The sequence below is a fragment of the Pogoniulus pusillus genome, chromosome 40 (genome assembly GCF_015220805.1).
Source record: "Pogoniulus pusillus isolate bPogPus1 chromosome 40, bPogPus1.pri, whole genome shotgun sequence".
NCBI lineage: Eukaryota > Metazoa > Chordata > Aves > Piciformes > Lybiidae > Pogoniulus > Pogoniulus pusillus.
This window is the reverse complement of record NC_087303.1, coordinates 4,201,254-4,223,960: the sequence shown is the minus strand read 5'-3', so window position 1 is coordinate 4,223,960 and position 22,707 is coordinate 4,201,254. Positions and strand designations below refer to the sequence as shown.

The window sequence follows — 22,707 nt, the reverse complement described above, 5'->3', positions numbered from 1 at the left end:
ACTTCTGATTTTTTTGTGTTCCTGTTGACTGACAGCTTGCAAGCTTTAGGATTCTTTTAGAAGGAGCATGTGTGTGTGGGTGGCTGTGCACAGAGGGAGGAGGAGGGGGGAATATTAGTAAGAAATGTTGGAAATAAATCATGGCTTTCTCTAAGTGACCTAAGTCATTAGTACCAGATTCTCAAAGGTCTCATTCCTGTAGCCAGTGAATCATAGAATGGTTTGGGTTGGAAGGGACCTCCAAAGGTCATCCAGTCCAACGCCCCTGCAGTCAGCAAGGGCATCCTCCACTAGATCAGGCTGCTCAGAGCCTTGTTGAGCCTCACCTTGAGTAACTCAACTGCCTCTCTAGGCAACCCGTTGCAGTGTTCCACCACCCTTCTGTATCCTCCTGTGTCCAGTGTGGATTGGATCCTTCAGCATCTTTGAAGATGCGCACATGAGGAATCAGTTTCACTGCAAATCACCTTCTTTGAGAACATCCCTCCTCTTCTCTTTGGGAATGTAGGATTTTTCCATAAGAATAAACTTCCTAGGCACAAGTAGGCCATTGTGAGCTTGCAGTTTCCTATGGAAAACATGCAGAGCTCACTAGATCCTTCAGAAATGTTGAGAGCAAAGCTGAGCTCTTCCCTGTGACACCGGTGAGGACCCAGCACTGTGATTCTCAACACTTCCCAGATCCAACTGGGCAATATCTCTTGTGTCACCATCATACATTTCACAGGATCAGAGATGTTAGAGGTTGGAAGGAACCTCTGGAGATCGAGTCCAAGCCCCCTGCCAGAGCAGGGCCATATAATCTAGTGCAGGTTGCACAGGGACACATCCAGACAGGTCCTGAAAGTCTCAGGAGAAGCAGACCACAGCCTCTCTGGGCAGCCTGTTCAGTGATCCATTTAGGAACAAGTTCTTTACCCTGAGGGCAAGTGGAATACTGGAACAGGTTGCCCTGGGAGGCAGTTGAGACCCATCCCTGGATGTGCTCAAGGTGAGGCTCAGCAAGACTGTGGGCAACCTGATCTAGCTGAAGATGCCCCTGCTGAGTGCAGGGGGGTTGGATGAGCTGGGCTTTGGAGATGCCTTCCAACCCAAACCATTCTATGGTTTGTAGTGCTGGGGTCTTGTCCTCACTCATCCCTCTACATCTTCCTTTACATCCCTTGGGAGCTGCCATAAGGACTCTGAATTCTTCCTTGTCTGTATCTTCAGTGAATGGTGAAATATTCTTGATGCTAATTGCCATTGTGGGACTAAACAAGCTGAGATCCCTCTGCCTGTAAGCTTTAATTGTTTCTTGTTTAATGGTGACAAACCCAAATTAATAATCTCAGCCCCCCGGGACTGTGCAGTCTCCAAACTGCTGCACTGACTCAGCTGGGTGTGAAGTGAGAGGTGAGGGGGCAGCTGCCTTGGGCGGGGGGGGGGGGGGGCGAGTGCTGGGGAGGAGCTGGCAACTCTTTGTTTAGCTGAAACAATCAAGGGAGAGGATTTCTGAGAGCTTGGATTTGGGTGGTGAGCAGAGACTCCGAACTGCAGCGCTGTGCAGTCAGCTCTGGGGCAGGAGCCGCGGTTCTGGTCTTGCTGGGTTGTCTGAACGCTCAGGATGGAAAGCTGCTGCTGGTGGTTGTGTGAAATCATCTGGGGGTTCTCCTCTCCTACAGCATGGGCAGGAAAGATATCGAGGGGCTGGAGTGTGGCCCAGAGGAGGGCAACAAAGCTGGTGAAGGGTCTGGAGAACAGGGCTGGGGAGGAGCAGCTGAAGGAGATGAAGGTTTAGTCTGGAGGAAAGGAGGCTGAGGGAGACCTCCATTGCTTTCTGCAACTCCCTAAAAGGAGGTTGGAGTGAGGTGGGGGTAGGTCTCTTGTCCCCTCTCTCAGGTGATAGAAGGAGAGGAAAAGGCCTGAAATTGTGCCAGGAAAATGTCTTTGTTGCAAGAGCAGTGAGGGATTGGAACGGGCTGCCCAGGGAGGTGATGGAGTCACCGTCCCTGGGGTGTTCAGGGAACGTGGGGCCATGGTTTAGTGGCCATGGTGAAGGTTGGACTTGATGATCTTTAAGGTCTCTCCAAGCAAAGCACTTGTGTCGTTCTGTGGAGCAGAAGCGTGGCTGTTTGTAGCAAGCCGTGGCAGCCTTTCCCTGCTGTGCTCTGCCTGGAGGTGCTCCAGGGGCACTGCCAAGCCTTTCTTGCAGAGCAGGGACTGGTTTGCAGGTGAATTTGGGGCTGCTTTTGCTGCGTGTGGGAGGAGTGGCCGGATCCCTGCTCGGTGGCAGTGTCGCTTAGGCAGTCAGCCACCTGATGGTGCTGCAGTTTGGTTCATCTCAGGCTTCCTCTCGCAAAGCCAGAGCTGCTCACCTGCACTGAGCTGCTGCGTGGCATCCCTGAGGCTCACCGGCACCCTGGCTTTTCACAGGTGCCGGTTTGGGACGCTGTTAGCATCCTGCCACTGAACTGGAAAGCACTGATAATGTTTGTTTGACAGCAGTCCCAAAGCAGGTGGCTGCCTGGTGTTCGGTACAGTGCTCCCAGTGCAGCCACGTCCTGCATCGATGTGCCTGTGCCGGTTCGTGCCGACAGCCTGACTGGTAACAATGAACCCCATACCCAGCCGAGGAGGGGATGCTGCAGCTTTAAAACATCCGAGGGCTCACAGGCTTTTAGTATAAATTGTTCCCAGAATCCATGTCACAACTCCTTATATGGCACTGCCTTTTTTTTTCTCCTCACGGTTGCCATGACAACAGCAGCACTGCACCATTCATCAGCTCTGGTCCTGGGCTGCATTGCTAACCCTTCGGCTTACTCCCAAACGCTGAGGAGAGCATCAGTGACTCCTTCCCTGCCGTGCTCTGCGCCATTCCCTCCCTGTCCTTCCTCTAACAGAAGAGCAACTCGAGCTGCGCCATAGAGAGGAACTGTTCAGATCCTTCCTTTTCCCCCCAGGGGAGGCATAGAGTCTACATTTGCTGCAGCGTGCCGGAAGGGAAGGCTCTTTCGTGCCGACAGACTCCAGGAAGAGAGAAAGCTCAGTGTCTGGGAGCTGTTCTGAAAGCACCTCCCAGGCTGCTCGCTGGGGATGGAGAAGATGCAGGAGTGATGCTCGTTAGGGGCAGAGGCACCGCGGGGAGATGGTGGTTGTGCGTTTGGGAGCGGAGCTTGACATCAGCAGCGGGAGGTGTCACCTGTAACATCATCCTGACGTTGGGAGCAGCAGTATGGAGCGAGGGGTGGACCAGAGGAGGGTCCTCACTGGAGTGCTGCTCTGAAGGCATTCAGTCCCCATGAATTAGCAGGCTCAGTCAGCTCCTGCTGCGGGCTCGCTGGCTCTCAGGTGATGGGGAGAGGACGCGGAGCCTCGTGAGTATTCCCACGGTTTGGTTTGCGTGGACTTGGGTGGGAATTGCCTTAAATGTTCCTCAAACTCCACAGGAAATCCTGGAGGAGCAGGAGATTCTGATGCTCCTGGTTTCCAAGGGAGCCATTATTAGAAGGGGTTCAGTGTGGGTTAAGGGCTGTGCTGCCTGCCTTGTTTTGCTTGTAGTTGGTGGTGGAACACTTTTACGTAACCTGAGTCCCACTTGCTAGGGGGGGACAGAGTCTCACACCCCAAATGCAGAGCGAGCAATGCCACTTGTCAGCCTTGCCACAGGGAGCTGCCAAGGAGCCAGCTGAAAAATGCTTGGAGATGTTGGGTCGTTTGGGGTTGGGAGGGGGTGTCTGGAGATCTTTAGAACAAAAGGCTTGAGGGATTTGCCTTCTGTATGGGAAAAGGACCAGAAGTGAGATCTGAGCGGGTTATAAACCCCCTGTGTGTGCTCTAGGGAAGATGTTTGCTTCTCACTAAGGGAGTCAGGGTTTGAATTGAGCTTTTGGGTTCAGTGCTGCCGGAAGAAATGCAAATAAACAACCAGTCCTTTTCCAGGTACGGGTGAGGAAAAGCAATCCAAGTGCCTGCTGCTTGGGTTGTATCTGGTTTTTGAGGGGGGTTGTGCTTAGGATCGCTGGTGTCAGGGCAGGCTTTCATCCTCTGGGGTATTTTTGTCTCGCCCTGCCCGCGGTGTGCTTGCATTGCATTTTAGTGCTTTCTTTAGCTGTCACACTGTCAGCGTGACATGGAGCTGAAATTCCTGGGTGTGATGTAGGAGTGGAGGCTGGAGCTGAGGCCCACTCTCGGGTTTCTGAGCTCTGCAGCGATGACAAGGACCGAGTTAGCTGTGAGGTGCTGTGAGATTTGGGGCCAGGGGCTCCGAGATGCGCAGTGTATTTTGCAGGGGGGACACCATAATTAATTTTCCATTTACTTCTCCCTGATGCATTCCAATCTGTGGCTCTCCAGAGGTTTAACAAGCAGAAAACTCCTGTTTTGTCAGAACTGAGAGCTGGTCCTGTCACAACAGGACCTAAACCACTCACCCAAGCATCGTTTGGCACTTGGCGTTTTCAGTCCTGCCTGGCACTTCAGTGTGGCAAACCCTGATGTGAAAGCTGCTGGGGAGAGAGGATCCCCTTTGGTTTGTAAAGATACCTGCTGAATTTCTTTTCCCTTTTTCCCATGTTTTGTCCATTCTTACTGATTTTTGGGATGCTTCACCCATTATTTTTGGACTTGTGGTCTGCTTTGGGAGCTTAAATGGCAGCCCAAGTGGGCTTGCAGAAATAAAACAGGTGGGTGGCTGTGTCTCTGGGGTACCCACAAATGGACATTTCTCTTGCTCAAAGTACATTTGCCTTTATTAATCAAACATAACTTTCTGTGAAATGGGGGAATTTCCCACTTGGAAGTTTTTGGAAGCTCTCAAACTCTCCCTGCAATCTATACAGATGAATTCTGCGTGTGCTGAATGAAACCAGGTCCTGTGCTGAAGGCTTCTCTTTTGTTCAGCTGTTGAACTTGTGGCGTTTCTGCATTCATTTCAGGATAGTTTGGCTGTAATTTCAGTGTATTTATTTTTACCTGGAGAGAGGGAGGTGAGGAGGGAAGCAGCCTGTCATACTTGGTGGCTTTTGAAAGTCACTCACCGATTCCAGCATGGATTTTCCTGAATGCTGCTTACCCAACAAACCCAATTCTGTCTTGTTTTGACACACAGCTCCCCTCCACATTGACAGAAGAGGGATTGTAAGAGATGCAGAGAATCCCACATGCTTTCCCCTCACCGTTTGTGTGGGAGATTGCCTGCCAGGCCTGCAGAACCTTTAGAATTTGCTCTTCCCCGGGATTTTGTTGTGCATGGAGCTGTGGAGCTGCTCAGACATGCAGAGGAGGGGGTAAACATTGTCACCGCAGCAACAGGGCTGGGGAAAGGTGAGAATAAGCTTTTCACTTCAGGTATTTGTGTAGGTGCTTAAACAAAAGGAGAAGCCCAAATGTTTGTTTAGTGCAGATAACATCAGAAAGGCAAACAAAAGAGCTCTGAACTTCCATGGCTGCTCAGAAGCACGGAGCTGGAAGCCTGTCCTTATTTCACACTGGTGCTGCACAAAATGGAGCATCTGCCACGGTTACACTTCTGGTGTGTGAGAATTTGAATTTTTAGACACAGCTAAGAGGTTTCTGTAGCAAGAGAAGGTGGTGTAGGAAGCCTCCTGTGGAGTTAAATCAGGCCATCGCCCTTCCCTTTGCCACAGCTTCCCTCCTCCTGCTTCCTAGAGCATGCCCTCGAAGATGCCCTGGGCACTTCACCGTGCTGCTGCTTGCAAGCAGAGAGCTTCCACAGGGTTCACTCTTCTGGAGTGAGCCTCAGCTCCAGCTGGGCTCTGCTTGTTTTCTCACCTCCAAGTGGCCTGCCAGTTCTGATCCTTTGCTGCTTCTAGAACAGGGAGACAACCTGGGTTGGAAACTCTTCTTCCCGTGTCCTGCACGATCAGCCTGGGTTATTGAGCTGGGGGACTCTCCTCTGAAGGCTGGCCTCTACTTCTGCACAAGTTCATCTCTGCTGTGATCTGTAGCTGTGAGCTCCTAGCTTTGGTCAGGCTCACCAAGACTCAGTGTTATCACTAAGTTTGCAGTGATGCCACTCATGAAGTGCAGCACCTGTACAGCATCGTGGTGGGGTCACATACTGCAGAGCTGCAGGCTGGATTTTCATCACAGATCCCTGGTCAGTGCCCAAAATAGACACAAAGCTGAGAATTGAACCAGAGAACTGTTGAGGTTGGAAGAGACCTTTGAGATCAAGTCCAACCACTCAGCCAGAGCTCACAATCCCTCTGCTGCTGCTAAACCACTGCCACTAACCCACATCCCTCAGTACCACATCCAGGTTGTCTTTTAGATCTCTCCAGGGCTGGGGACTCCACCACCTCCCTGGGCAGCCTGTTGCAGTGCCTGAGAACCCTTTCTGTGAGGACTTTTTCCTACTATCCACCCTGCACCTCCCTGGGCACAACTTAAGGCCATTTCTTCTTGTCCTTGTTGCATGTGAGCAGAGACCAAACCCCACCTGGCTCCAACCTCTTTGGAGGCTGTAGAGGGTGAAGCTGTAGAAATGGATTGTTGGCTCTGGACCATTGTTTTGGCACTTGCTGTCTCTTCCCTTGCTCTGTGATGATTTCCCTTGAGTTGGTGTTGTGTAATTCCATTCCTGGATATCTTATTGATGTAACCACAGACAGATGATTTGGAGTTGGATCAAAGGTGCCTTTAGCCCAGGGTTCAGGCTGGGTTCCTGTATACCTTCATGCCTTCTCTTGCCAGAAAGCTTCACCAGTGGTGGTTCCTGCACCTCAAAACACTCAGTGGTACAATCCATCCCTCTCCCCTGCACTTCATTAAGAAATAACATACTGTTTGCTCCCAAAATAGGATTCCTGGTTTGTTTCCAAGTACATATTGTGCATATATATTTCTGAACGAGCTAATTTCTTATTCCAGCATCAGCTTTTTTTAACCATTCATCAGCTTCTGAAACAATAACCCCTGAGGTACCCTAAAGCTTTCACTGAACTGCAGCTGTTGGGCCTGAGCTTTCTGTGCTGCACGTGGAGATGTGCATTTGATTTCTCTCAGCAAAGAAGAAACATCCCTCAGCTAAATCAAACGAGCCCATACTGGTCAGAAATGGTACTTCAACCAAAGAAGAAACCCCAAAGATCAACCTCATTTGCAGTATTTATTTGGTTCAGTACCTTTGTGTTTATTAAAGCAGATATTCAGGGTCCTGGCATGGGCCATGTAGTGGCTAAGTGTCACACATCTCACTGGAGATCACTCCAGTGAATGTCCGGTTCTTGGCCACTTAGTTCAAGAGCTGCAAGGGACTGCTGGAGTGCAGTGGAGGTCCATGAGGATGCTGAGGGCCTTGGAGCATCTCTCTTGTGAGGCCTGAGGCTGTTTAGCTGGAGAAGAGCAGCCTGAGCTAGGATTTTCTCAGTGTGCAGCAGGAGCTAAAGGGTGGAGGTTGTGAGGGTAGAGCTGGGCTCTTTTAAGTGGTGCCCAGTGACAGGATGAAGGGCCAGAGGTGTGAACTACAATCCAGGAGGCTTCATGTGAACTTAAGGAGAACTTTCTTTGCTGTGAGGGTGACAGAGCTCTGGAGCAGCCTGCCCAGAGAAATTGTGGAGTCTCCTTCTCTGGAGACTTTTGAAACCCTCCTAGACATGTGTGATGGTTTGGGTGTTCCCCACCCCCCCTACTTTGGAAATCACCCAGGCTGGACTCAGCTGGCTCTGGAAAGCTGAATGAAGCTTCTATTTACAGCTTAGCTCAATACACAAGCAGAGATTTACAGCATATACAGTTCTAGACAGAAATAGACAAGGTAAAAGGTAATACAGAAGCACAGCAGCCCTCCCAGAAACCTGAGTCCCCAGGAGGGGCTCCCAACTGCCCTTCCACCTTCTCCCACTCCTCTCAACCTTCCCCCAGTCCCAAGGAAGAGTGAAGGTTTGGCCAGGGGCTTAGGAAGCAAAGTGGATTAGTCAGAGAGACAGCAGAGAGGCTAGAGAGAGAAATGCAGCCCAGAGCTCCCAAGCAGAAGTGCCTTATCTGTGTCTGGATTCTTGTTCTTACACATCTCAGCAAGCCTATGAGTGAAGCAGACATCACCCTTGTTTCTCTTTCACAGCCTGTGATCTAATCCTTCTCACCTAAACATTCTAGCTAGGCTCAAACTAGCACAACATGATGGTCCTGGGCAACCTGATCCAGGACAACCTGCATCAGCAGTTGGGGTTGGACTCAGCTCGAGGTCCCTTCCAGTCTGGTCCCTACCATTCTGTGATCTCACAGGACCCACAGGTCTGGTCCATGGCTTTCATGATCTGAACCTGGCTGGGGCTTGTGCTGGCTGCCCAAGTGCCTCTTCACTGGGGACTCTCTGGTGCAGGTGCTGAGTCTCCTGGTTAGCTCTGGGAGGCAGCTGGGCTGAAGGTGGCAGTGTAAGCATCTGATTCCTCGGGGGATTTTGAAAGGGTCTCTGTTGGCTTGTTGAAGTTGTTCTGTGTCTAACAGCAACTGCAGGTTGCATCGAGCCTTGTGCCCCACCCAGACTTCTTCAGGTCTTGGTAGTGGTTTTCTTCAGGATGTTCTAAATGCACAACTACAATCCCTTTGTCCTCTTCCTCCAACCCCTGAGCTAGAAAAGATGCTTTTGGAATTGTGTTCCCAAGCCAGTCTGGGTACATAGGCAAGAGGGGCCTGGCAGTGAGCAAGGCACATTTTCTGAAGGGAATGGCTCAGGTTGGAAGGGACCTCAGAGATCATCTACTCCAAACTCCCCATCATGGGCAGGGACACCTTGACTAGACTTGGCTGCTCAAAGACTCATCTTTGAGTGGCTCTGAACACCACCAAGGAGGAGGCATCCACAATCTCCTTGGGCAACCTGTTCCAGAGTCTCACCACCCTTGCATTGAAGAACTTCTTCCTCAGCTCCAGTCTAACCCTGCTCTTCCTCAGCTTCAAAACATTCCCCCTTGTCCTATCTCTAGACAGCCTGATGGAAAGTCCCTCTGCAGCCTTCCTGTAGGATCCACTCAGGCACCGACAGGCAGCTCTAAGGTCCCTCTGGAGCCTTCTCTTCTCCAGGCTGAACACCCCCAGCTCCCTCAGCCTGTGCTCACAGCAGAGGTGTTCAGCTCGTGGATCATCTTGGAAGCATGCTACCAGGTCAGCCTGGTCCCATAGACAGGATGCCTGGCACAGGGCAAGGCACATTTCCTGAAACAGCAGAGCATTTCTAAAAGCTGTTCTGGGTTCTTGTGCTTTGCACAAGGGAAAGGAGAGATGTGGGTCCTGTCCTGTTGCTGCTCTGGGAAGCAGACAGATCCTTGCTGCCCGAGAGCAGTTTGTGTGAGGGGATGAGGGGGAACAATCCACATTGCCTCCCAGCAAAGGAATCACTGCTCCAGAACAGATTGGCTGTGCTTCATCTTGGACTGTATTGGTTGGGAGTTTATGTCTGGCCAGAAGACATTCGTGGCTGTACACCTGCCTTGCTGTGCTCAAGTGTTCCTTCTGGTTGCCAAGAAGCCAGCCCTGCTCTGCAGCCACCCTCTAAGCCTTGCACAGTGCATGTGTTTATACACACAAGGTCAAGTTTCTGCTTTCATCTCTGCATCAGAACAGTGCTTAGAGCGCTGGGCTGGAGCTTGCTTTCAGCAAGAAGTGGTTTTGCACTGTAAATGGCTCATTACCTGATAACCATGCAGTTGCAATTGCACTTCAGGTCACGTTCTGAAGCTGGACTGCCCTTGGCTTTACGATGTCAGAGGCTATAAAACCGAAGGAGAGGAAGTGTATTGGTCAGCTTCAGCCCGCCTGGATTGGCAGATGTTGATTTAAACCCAACATTGTTCTCTCCCAGTGTTTTCAAACTGCACCTCTTGAGAAAACAAAGACTTGTTGATGTACCTTTGTTTCCAGCAGGATGCGGTGGGGTACCACCTTAGTTCATGCAGAGGTGAAAGATGGGGGCTGTTGCTCTTCTACATTCTTCTGCTGCTGCCTCTTTTATTCTTCTGCAGGGTTCCTGTGGGTTTTTTCCCTCCAGAAATGTAACACAGAAAAGTTTTTGTCTGTGTTGGAACACCTCCCCTGTGGGGACAGGCTGGGAGAGTTGAGACTGCTCAGCCTGAAGAAGGCTCCAGGGAGACTTTGGAGCAGCCTTCCAGTACCTGGAGGGGGCTACAGGAGAGCTAAGGGAGGCTTTTTACGAGGGCCTGTAGTGATAGGAGAAGGGGCAATGGTCTGAAGCTTGGGGAGGGGAGATTTAGAATGGAGATCAGGGAGAAATTCTTTTCAGTGAGTGTGGTGAGGCACTGGAACAGGTTGCCCAGGGAGGTTGTGGATGCCCTCTCCCTGGAGCTGTTCAAGGCCAGATTGGTGGTGTCACCATCCCTGAAAAATTGAAGGAACATGTGGACATGCTCTCTGGGAGATGATTTAGTGGCCTTGGTGGTGTTTGGTTGGAGTTTGGAGTCTTTCCCAGCCAAACCAGTGCTGTGATTCAGGCAGCAGCGATGGCCGTGAGAGCAGGAGCTGTGCACAGACACTGCTGCTGGGTAAGCTCTCGTTTACAGCTCCCTTCACACCAGGCAACTGAAAAGTGGTGATGAGCAAACCAGGCCCTGAAAAAGGTTCTGAGTGAGCCCTGGGAGCCTGCAGACCTGTTGGCCTGGTGTCTGTGTGGAGTTAATTTGGACTGGATCTTAGGAAGAAGTTCTTCAGTAGGAGGGTGGTGAGACTCTGGAACAGGCTGCCCAGGGAGGCTGTGGTTGCCTCCTCCCTGGGGGTGTTGAAGGCCAGGTTGGGTGAGGCCTTGAGCAATGAGGCCTAATTGAGGTGTCCCTGTCCATGGTGGAGGGGTTGAAGTAGATGATCTCTGAGGTCCCTTCCAACCTGAGCCATTCTAGGATTCTGTGTTTAGTAGGAAGTGGTCTGAAGGGCAGAGTTGGTGCTCCCCTGGATCACCAGAATCTATTAGGAACAAGCTCATATGGATCATGCCTGGTGCTGTTAGGCTCTACCAGTCTGGCAGGATGACTTGGGAAGGATCATTGCCTGTGTGGAGCAGAACCCAAATGGAGGAACAGTTTGCCTGAGTTTTCAGATGGGAGCTCAGCAGTGCAGAACTGGGAAGTGGTTCTTCAGACCAGTGGATTTGCAGGAGGCTGTGGTGTGATGTGGATGCTCAGAGTCTTAGAAAGTGGCTGGTGACAGTGAGTGGTGGAGTGACAGAATCACAGGATTGGTTTGGTTGGAAGAGAGCTTTAAGATCACTGAGTGGAACATGTCCCTGTGAGGCCAGGCTGAGGGAGCTGGGGCTTGGAGCAGAGGAGCCTGCGGGCTGCCCTCATTCCTGTTGGTAAAGATGCGCAGGGCAGCGCCGGGAGGATGCAGCCAGGCTCAGGGGTGTCCAATGACAGGACAAGGGGCAGTGGCTGCAAGCTGGAGCAGAGGAGGTACCACGGGAACATAAGGAGAGGCTTTGACTGTGACAGTGACAAAGCCCTGGAGCAGACTGCCCTGAGAGGTTGTGAAGTCTGCTCCTCTGGAGAGATTCCAAGCCAGCTTGGATGCATTCCTGTGTGACCGTTCATAGGTGATTCTGCTCTGGCATGGGGGTTGGTGATGAGCTCTGGAGGTCCCTCCTGACCCCTAACATGTGAGGATTGTATGAGCCTGTACACAGGCCCTACGAGGAGAGGCTGAGGGAGCTGGGATTGGTTAGCCTGGAGAAGAGGAGGCTCAGGGCAGACCTTATTGCTGTCTGCAACTACCTGAGGGGAGGTTGTGGCCAGGAGGAGGTTGCTCTCTTCTCTCAGGTGGCCAGCACCAGAACAAGAGGACACAGCCTCAAGCTACACCAGGGGAAATTTAGGCTGGAGGTGAGGAGAAAGTTCTTCCCTGAGAGAGTCATTGGACACTGGAATGGGCTGCCCGGGGAGGTGGTGGAGTCGCCGTCCCTGGAGCTGTTCAAGGCAGGACTGGACGTGGCACTTGGTGCCATGGTCTGGCCTTGAGCTCTGTGGTAAAGGGTTGGACCTGATGATCTGTGAGGTCTCTTCCAGCCTTGTTGATACTGTGATGCTGTGATACTGTGATGCTGTAATTCAGAGGAGCTCCCTCAGGCAGCAGTGTTGGGACCGCGCAGCAAGCAGGCATTTTTGGCCCCAGATTTGCCTTACAGTCAGCTTCATACAGAAAGGAGGAAAATGTGTCTGCTTCTTGCATGAATTTCTGGGTTGTTTTTTTTTCTCCTGAAATTTGAACTTGGAATCAGAGCATTGAGTTTTGCTGAGTCAGGCTTTATTTAGAAAGTAGTGAAACAGTTTCTTTCTAAGCAGTGAATTAATGAGGCTACCTCTGGTTCGATGGAAGTGACCAAGCTCTTTACTGCTCTCTTTAGAATAAATGTGCTTTATGGAATGATAGAATTGTCAGGGCTGGGAGGGACTTCAAAGATCATCCAGCTCCAGCCCCCTGCCTTGGGCAGGGACACCTCACACTACATCAGGTTGCTCAGAGCCACATCCAGCCTGGCTTTCAACACCTCCAGGGATGAGGCTTCCACCCCTGTTCTGGGGTTTAAAAGGAGATGTTTAAAAGAAGAGTGGATGTGGTGCTTGAGGCTAAGGTCTAGTGGTGAAGGATGCTGGGCTGAAGGTTGAACTGGATGATCCTGGTGGTCCTTTCCAACCACAGCAATTCACAGTGAGCAGATGTTGTGTTTAGTCGAGGAACTGTCAGTGTGAAACTAATGATTGGACTTGAGGAGCTTGAAGGTCTTTTCCAGTCTAAGAAATTCTGTGACCCTGTGATTCTGTCTCACCACTCTCATGGTAAAGAACTTCCTAACATCCAATCTGAATCTACCCACATCTAGTTTTGCTCCATTGCCCCCACTCCTATCACTACCTAACATCCTGAAAAGTCCCTCCTCAGCTTTCTTGTAGCCCCCTTCAGATACTGGAAGACCACAATAAGGTCTCCTTGGAGCTTTCTCTTCTCCAGACTGAACAGCCCACCTCTCTCAGTCTGTCTCCATAGTCCATCCAGGCCCTTTTTGGACAGTTGTTCTCCTTTTTAGTGCAGTATGAGTCACTGAGCTGCTGAAAGAAGAGCTCCAGGTTAGTGAGAGATTGACTGGGAGTAATGGATTCAGCACTCGTGTTTCATTGCAGTCTCCTCTCATCTGCTTTAAATTTAACATCTAATGAAATAAAACTGCTGGGAGAAGGGATGTGAGGGGCTGAGGAGTCCTTTCCCCTCCAGCTCTGTTCCATCCCATTTCTGCCATTTGGGAAGAGTCTTTGGGTATTTGAGCAGACCTTAAGTAGGCTTACGATGGAGCTGCCGCGATTTCATGCTGTAGCCCCAGCTCCTTTTCACTCTGAGTTTCCTTAGTGTATCCCAGCTCTGAGACTTGAAAGGGCCAACTGACTGCATCCAAAATCTGTGACAAAAGTCAGTGGGTGAATTGCTTATTTTGGTAACAAGATGACTTAGGAAGCTGCAGCAAAAGATGCTGACTTCCTTTCTCTCCTTTCATCCTCCTCCTCTTACACAAGTTTCCACCTTGACTCACACATGAGGACTTGCTACTAAAAGAGGCAATTTTAAAAGACTTTAGAAGATGCTGAAAAGAATTTTAGATGGGGAGTGACACAGAGAAGTCTACTGCTGTGACACAGCTCCAAGGAGTCAAAAGCAATTCGACAAGTTTGGGAAGATGAAAGTGCCATCTCCTCCTCCTGCCATGTCTATATGTTAATTAAATAACTTGCTGCTTCTCAAAGCTGCCTCCCCTACGGGGATGAAGACTTTTGGCAGCCCACATTGGAAATAAACTTATCGAGGGAAGAGAGAAGACTTCCCCCCCCCCTTCTGGCATCATTAATAGGAGCAACTTTCTTCCTAGAGGCTTGCCAGAGTATTCCAGGCAACAGCTGCTCAACAGATTCACACTGGGATGCTCTGACTGGTCTAAGCTAAAAGTAAATCATTGGGGCTGACCTGGCAGAGGGCTGCTTTGCAGTCTGCTGGCTCCAGCAGGGCGAAGTTTGATAACAAATCACTGTTCCAGTTTGCTCTGAATGACAAGAAAGAAGTTGCACAGGACTATGCAAAGTGGATATTGAGCTCAAGTTCTTGCTGGAAGTGCAGGCACCAGGCAGGTTTGTGTTTGAAGCAAGCCTACTGTCTTTGTGAATGCACAAACTGATTGTAGACATCACTGTGCCAGCCAGTACTGAACACCTCGCTCAGAATCATGGAATCAGCCAGGTTGGAAGACACCTCCAAGCTCAGCCAGTCCAACCTAGCACCCAGCCCTATCCAATCAACCTCTCATTAGCCCAAGCTGCTCAAGGCCTCATCCAGCATGGCCTTGAACACCCCCAGGGAGCTTGTGGAGCACAGAAGCACCCAATGTGATCTTTGATCACATTGGGTGCTTCTGTGCTTCACAACCTCCCTGGGCAACCTGTGCCAGTGTCTCACCACCCTCACTGTCAAGAGTTTCTTTCTAATGTCCAATCTGAGTCCCCCCTGATCTAGTTTAAAGCCATTGCTCTTTGTCCTGTCACTCCAGGCCCTTGTCAAAAGTCCATCCCCAGCTTCAGGTACTGGAAAGCTGCTCTAAGGGCTCCTTCAAGCCTTTTCTTCTCCAGGCTGAGCAGCTCCAGCTCTTGGGGCTTGTGCTCATAGGTGAGGCTCTCCAGCCTCCTGATCACTTCTGTGTACCTCCTCTGGACCCTCTGCAGCAGCTGCTCATCCCTCTTAGGCTGTGTGCACCAGAATCCACTCAGCTGCAGAAGGTTGTTCCTCATTCTTACCAAATAAAACCCAAACCAGAATAGTTCCAGTAGTTAGAGGCAGAGACTTTGTGGTTTACAATCTTCTTAGAGTTTAAAGAAGAACTTTTACACTAAGACACTTGGTTATGGTTGCTTCTTTTAACTCTCCTTTCCCATTACTGCTCTTCCATTCCCAGCTCGCTGGACTCTCTTCCTGCTTTATTTGCTCTGTTCCTCTTTCCACCTTCATTTCCTTCAATTTTCTTGTTTCATGACCTTATCTCTGAAACCAAACACATTTTTTTTTCTGAAAGCTTTGGAACCAGGCTTGATGTTTCCAGACAAGACATTGTTCTCACTCACTGCTGCGCTCTGCCCTCCCCACGATGCTGAGATAAGCAGGCGATGAGAGGAGAGAGGCTTTAAAAGCAAATAGAAAAGCTTTTATGCTCTCAAATAACAGAAGGGGTTGGGAAGCTGTTACACAATGATTTGTGTGGAATAATGCTGATTATCTAAAGAAGGGGGGGGGGGGGGAAAGCTGTTACACAATGATTCCTGTGGAATAATGCTGATCATCTAAGGAAGAGAGGGGGAAAAAAGAGCTGTTACACAATGATTTCTGTGAGATAATGCTGATAGCTAGAGGAGGATTTTAACCTCTCACTTCACTGCTTGAAACAGTCCTGTGATTCTTAGAAATGAGAAATTTAGAAATCTTAGAATCATAGAAAGGCTCAGGTTGGAAGAGACCTTAGAGATCATCTGCTCTGTGTCATGGCCAGGGATGCCTCTCAACTGGACTTGGAATGGTTGCTATTAATTGGTACTTTTTAAGCTTTACACCTAAACCTCCTAATTACACATTGCTGGTGTGTTAGTGCCCCAGCCAAAAATCATCCTGGGCTCTGTGATGTTCTCTTTGTGGCTCTTACATCAGCAAAACACAGGAGAGTCATCTGGGAGCAGAGGCAGCACTGAAAGGCTCCGTCCCTGGTGGTTTGGGTGAGGTCCAACTGTGTTCAATCTGACAGTTACTTGTTCCAGGAGCTTCATGGATCAATAGCACTGCAGCACTTAAAACATTTGAGTCTGAGGGAGACTTTCAATAGCATCCACTCTCTGCAGCATTACGTAGCCATTGGGCAGCCTCCAGCACGTGAATCAGCCCTTGGCACGGCAGCCGTGGCCAGGAGCGAGAGGTGGGAGCGGAGGCTGCCTGAAGCACCCCCAGCTCCTCTCCTGAAACACAACTCTGCTGAGCTTTGCTCTCAAACCACTGCTTTGGCTCTTCCCAGCACAGCACAGTTTGGGCAGGGTTTTGTAAAGGCTTCTGTACCTTGGGGAACTTCTTGAGAGGGTACCACAGAGGGCTACAAAGATGATGAGGGAACTGCGATGTCTGTCTTGGGAAGAAAGGCTGAGAGCCCTTTCAGGGGGTGGAATATGCTGCCCAGGGAGGTGGTTGAGTCACCAGCCCTGGAGGTGTTTGAGGGTTGTTTGGATGTGGTGCTTGGGGATGTGGTTTAGGGTGAACTTAAGGAGGCCTACAAGAAAGCTGGGGAGGGACTTTTCAGGATATCAGGTAGCAATAGGGCTGAGGGGGGTGGGACAAAGCCAGAAATGGGGACATTCAGACTGGATGTTAGGAAGAAGTTCTTCAGCACTAGAGTGGTGAGACCCTGGAATGAGTTGTCCAGGGAGTTGGTGGAAGCCTCACCCCTGGAGGTGTTTAAGGCCAGGCAGGATGTGGCTCTGGACAGCCTGATCTAATGTGAGGTGTCCCTGCCCCTGGCACAGGGGTTGGAACTGGCTGATCCTTCTGGTCCCTTCTAACCCTGACTGGTTCTGTGAACCTTATAGAGTAGGGTTACTGGTTGGACTTGGTGATCCTGAGGGGCTTTTCCAACCTGAGTGTTTCTGTGATTGTGTAACTTGGAGCTTGTTAGCCTGGAGAAGACTAGAGGGGGGAGGAATCTTCTCAGTGCTTTTAAATACTTAAAGGGTGGGTGGCAGGAGTCTGGGGCCAGGCTTTTTTTCAGTGGTGCCCAGGGACAGGACAAGGGGCAACAGGCAGAAACTTGAACATAGGAAGCTTCAGCTAAACATGAGGAGGAACTTCTTTACTTTGAGGGTGGTGGTACAGCACTGAAACAGGCTGCCCTGAGAGCTGGTGCAATCTCCATCTCCAGAGTCACTCCAAACCCACCTGGACACCATTCTGGGTAACCCACTCCAGGTGATCCTGCTCTGGCAGAGGGCTTTGAAGTCAGTGATCTCCAGAGGTCACTTCCAACCCCTGTCATTCCATGATTTCTCCAGCATCTTCCTTGTCCATAAACTGGTTTCTTGGGTATCTCTCTGGGTGTACTCAGGCACACAAAGGTATAGGGGTTTGTATGTTGCATTCAAAGCATGGAATGAGTTCAGAGCTGCTGAAGTTACTGCCTGAAAAGAATTCTTTGTTCAATCAGGTCATTAGATGTTAATAACATCTAACATTCCTTTTGGAGCTGAAACTGAATTGAGTAGCTGAAGCCTTTGGCTAATCCGTGATAATTTCCTTTCATCAATGCCTTTTCATCTAAAGAAAACCTTTTTTTCCCAATTAAACTCATCTATAAATGATGAGACAATGAAATGGTAATGCAGAAAGTGCACTGGAATGAGGAAGCTGAACAGGCTGAACTGCAGCACGGTGCCAGTGGAGATAACAGAATCAACACATCCTGGGTTTATGTTGCTGGAAGATGAGATGGTTGATGTTGATCACAACCAGCCTCAGGACTGATCCCAGTGCTCCTTGCAGATCACACAATCATTTAGGTTGGGAAAAGACCCTTGGGATCGTCAAGTTCAGCCATTAACCCTGCTCTGCAAATCTCACCATCAAACCATGTCCTCAGCCACCACATCTAAACAGCCTTTAAACACCTCCAGGGGTGGTGACTCAACCACCTCCCTGCACAGCCTGTTCTAGTGATAAACCATCAGCAGCTCCTGTAGCTGAAGTGGTTTTCCTGTTGTAGGAGTCACACAGCTCTCCTGTTCCACTTGTTCCAGGAGAGAACATCAGTGTGGACATCAGATGGGAGGAATGCTCTGGGCTGGGCTCTGTTCTCAGGCAGACCTGCTTGCTGAGTACTCAGAACCTCTCTTTTTAAGGAGGCTCTTCAAAAGCCACTCTGCAGACTGCCTGACACCACAGCTTCTAAACCAGGATTTTCCCTAGGGTTAAACAGGGCTTTATTGCTGTCCTCTGCAATCTATTCCAAGCACAGGTTTGCTTAGGTATGCTTTTGAATTCACTGAATCACAGAAACATCCAGGTTGGAAAAGATTCCCAGGATCATCAAGTCCAGCCCTACTCTACAACGTTCACCCTTAAATCATATCCTTCAAGCACCACATCCAAACGACTTAACCACATCCAGGGTTGGTGACTCCACCACCTCCCTGGGCAGCTCATTCCAATGCTTGACCTCTCTTGCTGGGAACAAATGTTTCTTTAGACCTGGGTAGGTCTAAACCTACCCAGTTGCAGCTTGAGGTCATTCCCTCTTCTTCTGTCGCTATTTAGCTGTGCGAAGAGACCAGCAGCAGCCTCTCCACAAGGTCCTTTCAGGTAGCTGTAGACAGCCCTGGCTGTGGTGTTAGCAGAGAAGGTTATTTCTCCTCTGTCATCAGAGGAAAGGAAAGGAGCATCTCTCACCTTTGCTGGTGAAGAAACATTGGGGCTCAGCAGGACTTTGGATTTGGTTGCCTGTAGCTTCCATCGTGTAGCTTTGGAGCTGCCTGTGGGTTAATAGTCAACAGACAAGCCTGAATCCCAGATAATGGAATGCTTCCTTTTCAGGAGGGCAGGTTCTCTCAAACCTGTGCTCTTCAATCTAAATACTTTATATGCATTTTCAAACCTGGTTTCTATTCCTTGTGTGCTTGCAGACTTCACAGCAGAGTACTTATGGTGTCCATGAGGATATTGAGCAAAATTAGCATGAAAACTAAGGAAGAGAGCATTGATATCTTCGTCCCCACTGGCAGGCAGACCACCTGCTGCAGGAGGTGCCATAAATGAGCCATTTCATTACAGTTGCTGAATGCCTGCCCTGGTAATTGTTATGCATTAGGTGGTTAATTCCAGCCCTGGAATTAGCATCGCTTCCCTTGCGCAGGAGAAGTTGCTGTCAAAGTCAGAGGAGAATTTAGTTTGGACTGAAGGAAGGATTTTCAGATTTGCTCTGCTGGCTTGCATCCTGATGGGGATTAATCTTGCTGAAAACTGCAGGATCTAGCCCCAAAATGTGCAATGTTTGTTTTAAATCACTTCTGTAGCTGTGCACTGGAAGCAGCAGGTCAGACCTCATGGGCTGCCAGCGCTGTGTTTGCCTTGTGTTTGGGAGCAGGACTCCATCCAGGGCAGGCCACTGCCATCATCTCCTGGGCTAACAGCAGTCACCAGGCAAGGGGCCAGGGTTGTCACTCTAGGCTACCTGTGATCAGTTTTTCTGAATTAGAGTCACAGAATCATTTTAGTTGGACAAGGCCTCTAAGGTCATTGAGTCCAACCATCGGCTTAAGACCAACAGAGCCACTAAGCCATGCTCTCAAGTGCCATGGCTTCACCTCCGAGGGTGGTGACACTGCCACCTCCCTGGGCAGCCTGTTCCAGTGCCTGGACACCCTTGCAGCAAAGAAATTGTCTCTAATCTTTAACCTAAGCCTGCTTGGTGCAGCTTGTGGCCATTTCCTCTCCTCCCATCACCTGATACTCCTTTCAGGAGCTGTAGAGAGCAATGAAGTCTCCTTCAGCCTCCTCTTCTGCAGACTAAACAACCCCAGTTCTCTCAGCTGCTCCTTCCCAGCCCTGTTCTGCAGATCCTTCACCAACTTTGTTGCCCTTCTCTCAACCCACTCCAGCTCCTTAATGTCCTTCGTGCAGTGAGTGGCCCAGAACTGAAACCTCTATTCAAGGTATGGCCTCATCAGTACCCAATACAAGGGGACACAATCACTGCCCTGGTCCTGCTGGCCACAGCTGATAGAGGCCAGGGCAGTGATTGTGTCCCCTGTACTGGGCACTGCTGAGTTCTGGAAGGACAGTGTGACCAACTGCTGCCACCTTCACTGAATTCCTTCTGGTTTTAAAGTGCTTCTTGCAAATACTCTTTCTTTTTTTTTTTCCCCTAGTATTTTGGGAAGAAATCCTCTTCTCTGCTCAGAACATTGCAGTTGTGTAACAGGAAGGGCTGTTCTGATGCTGTTTAATGCCTAAAGCAGGCCTATTAGGGACAGAAAATCTTAAAGAAACAGATCCCTCACAGCCCAGGACAGCTATAAAACACTTCAAATGAGTTTTTCATGCTTGTGGTAGTTTTGATCGTTGGTGCCAAATGCTCACCCCATGACTTTGATCATGAGATTCACCTGTGCTGGTGGGAGGATGTTCGGGACCCTGCCAAACTGTCGTGCCTGGAAAGTCACTTTGGTCACAGAATCACACAACCTTAGGGGTTGGAAAGGACCTTGAGAGATCATCCAGTCCAACACCCCTGCCAGAACAGGATCACCTAGAGCAGGTCACACAGGAATGCATCCAGGTGGGTTTTGAATGTCTCCAGAGAGGGAGACTCCACAACCTTTCTGCTCTAGGGCTCTGTCACCCTCCCAGTGAAAGTTTCTCCTGTGCCTTTGGCACCTTCTCTGTGCCCTCTGTCCTGTCATTGGACATCCCTGAGCAGAGCCTGGCTCTGTCCTCCCCACACTGCCCTGCACATCTTCATAAACATGAATGAGGTCACCCCTAAGGCTACTCTGCTCCAAACCCCAGCTCCCTCAGCCCTTCCTCACAGGGAGATGTTCCACTGCCTTCAGCATCTTTGTGGCTCTGTGCTGGACTCCCTGAGGTCCTTCTTGAACTGAGAGGGGGGGCTACAGAAAGATTAAGGCTATCCTTGCAAGGTTGGGCTACAAACCAGCAAACCAAATTGCTGCATTTATGATGTTCCCATTTGTTTGTTTGATTGGTTGGGTTTTGTTCCCAGTAGAAACCATAATGCCCCAATAGGAAACTGTCAGGATAATCTTCTCTGGGCCAGGCATCAGGAGCACTGAAGTCTTTAGGTGCAAATCCTCCTTTCATGTAATCAGGTTATGGAGGAGGGAGGAGGAGGAGGTTGTGTCTGTTCCAGGCTGGGGAGATCTGAAAAGAAAAGGAACTTCTGCTCTGTGGCTTTCACTTAGACTGAGGAGATTATATTGACTCAAGCCTTTCAAAGTAAACTCTTGTCTTGAAGTCATGTTGACATAGCAGATCTTGTCTGGTGGCAGTGTACTTCTGAAGACCTAAATCATGCTTTTTAGGGAACAGAAACATAAACACTGAGAGCTGACACATGGGGCTGGGCCTGCAGTGCAGCCAGGGTTCACCATGGTGTTGATAGGAAGCTCTTCATTGCCAGTAAAAGAGTCATAGAGTTACAGAATTGTTCTGCTTGCAAAAGGCCTCTGAGATCACCCAGTCCAACCATCAACCCAGCACAACCATGGCCATTCAACCATGTCCCCAGCTGCCATGGCCACCACATTTCTTGAACACCTCCAGGGATGGTGACTCCACCACTTCCCTGGGCAGCCTGTGCCAATCCTAACCACTCTTGCAGCAAAGGAATGTTTAATGTTCAGTCTAAATCAACTCTGTAAGAAGAGCTGATGGAGCAAGTTGGTGAATTGACAAGGGAGTCACTTCTGCTGTCATGGGTCAGTTGTTTGCAGAAGGCAGGAATGAACTGGGCAATGGGAGCAGCCCCACAGTTGAGGGGTAAAGAAGAGCCAGAAGAGATGGAGAAATAAGACCCCCTCTGAGATGGAGACCACTGACACAGAGTCATAGAATGGCTTCTGTTGGAAGGGCCCTCAGAGATCATCTACTCCAACCTACCCACCATAGGCAGGGACACTTCTTAAGTAGATTGAGCTGCTCAAGACTTAATCCAACCTGGCCTTGAGCACCCTCAAGGAGGAGACATCCACAACCTCCCTGGGTAGCCTGTTCCAGAGTCTCACCACCCTCAAACTGAAGAACTTCTAACCCTTCTCTCCCTCAGCTTCAAACCATTGCCCCCTGTCCTGTCTCAAGAAACCCTTATGGAAAGTCCTTCTCCAACCTTCCTGTGGGTTCCCTTCAGGTGTTGGGATGATGCAAGCTGACTGTTAGGGACTGAGCCATACAGACATGCAGGTTTGGCACCTTCTGATGCCACAGAAAGTGGCATAGCTGGTACCATCAGCCCTTTCTTTGGTCTTCAAATGCCTTCTCTTTGGCTTAGTCACTCCAGCAGTACCTTCTGGTGGCAATCCCATTGCACTCATTAACATCTCCTCAGCTATGAAAACCATGGGTTTGTGTTTCAGAGCAAAATGAGCCCTGCCAAGTGTTAGGTCGGGTGCCTGATGGTTCTGGTGTTAGTCAGAGAGGATGAGGAAGGAACAGGTGAGCTATTTCTGATCACTGTGATCACAATGACTGTTACTGGGGCTGGGAGGAGGCATCTGAAAGGCACAGATGTGTTAAAACCTCAGTGACAGTTGAATTGAGCAGATTGGCCCCGTGCAGAATTATTGCTCTAAACAATTTCCATGCCATGGTAATAATCTCCTCAATATTTATGTCTTTTCATTACCTCAGTGTCTGGCACAAGATCATTACTGTGAATAATTTTTTCACTGCTGTTGGCCAATTTGCGAGCTGATAGGGTGGGGGGGAGGAATTTTTTGGGGGGGGAGTTTGCTGTGCAGTTGGCTCCTGGCTTGCAGGAGTTAGCGTCAGGTTGTGTGTCTGAGCCAGGCTGCGTGTCCAGCAGCTTCATGTGCCGGGGGGAGAAGGGGGCTTTGGGCTGCCCTTATCTCGCATTCCTCTTGCCAGGCATGGCTCAGGTTACGCTGGCCCCGTGGGCTCCGGAGGGGA

The 22,707-nt window shown here is 50.0% G+C and overlaps 1 protein-coding gene across 11 annotated transcripts in view; it reads left to right on the top strand.

Annotated features, from left to right (window-relative positions):
* Positions 1 to 22,707, top strand: part of TANC2 (tetratricopeptide repeat, ankyrin repeat and coiled-coil containing 2) — a 327,280-nt gene that overhangs the window by 130,246 nt on the left and 174,327 nt on the right. Inside the window, exon 1 of one of the 11 annotated variants that reach the window (XM_064174072.1) lies at positions 2,910 to 3,359. The exons of the other annotated variants lie outside the window; for them this stretch is intronic. The gene's annotated coding sequence lies outside the window, so the exon portion shown is untranslated. Of the gene's footprint in view, positions 1 to 2,909; positions 3,360 to 22,707 lie in introns of those variants that run through there. 11 annotated transcript variants of the gene reach the window in all.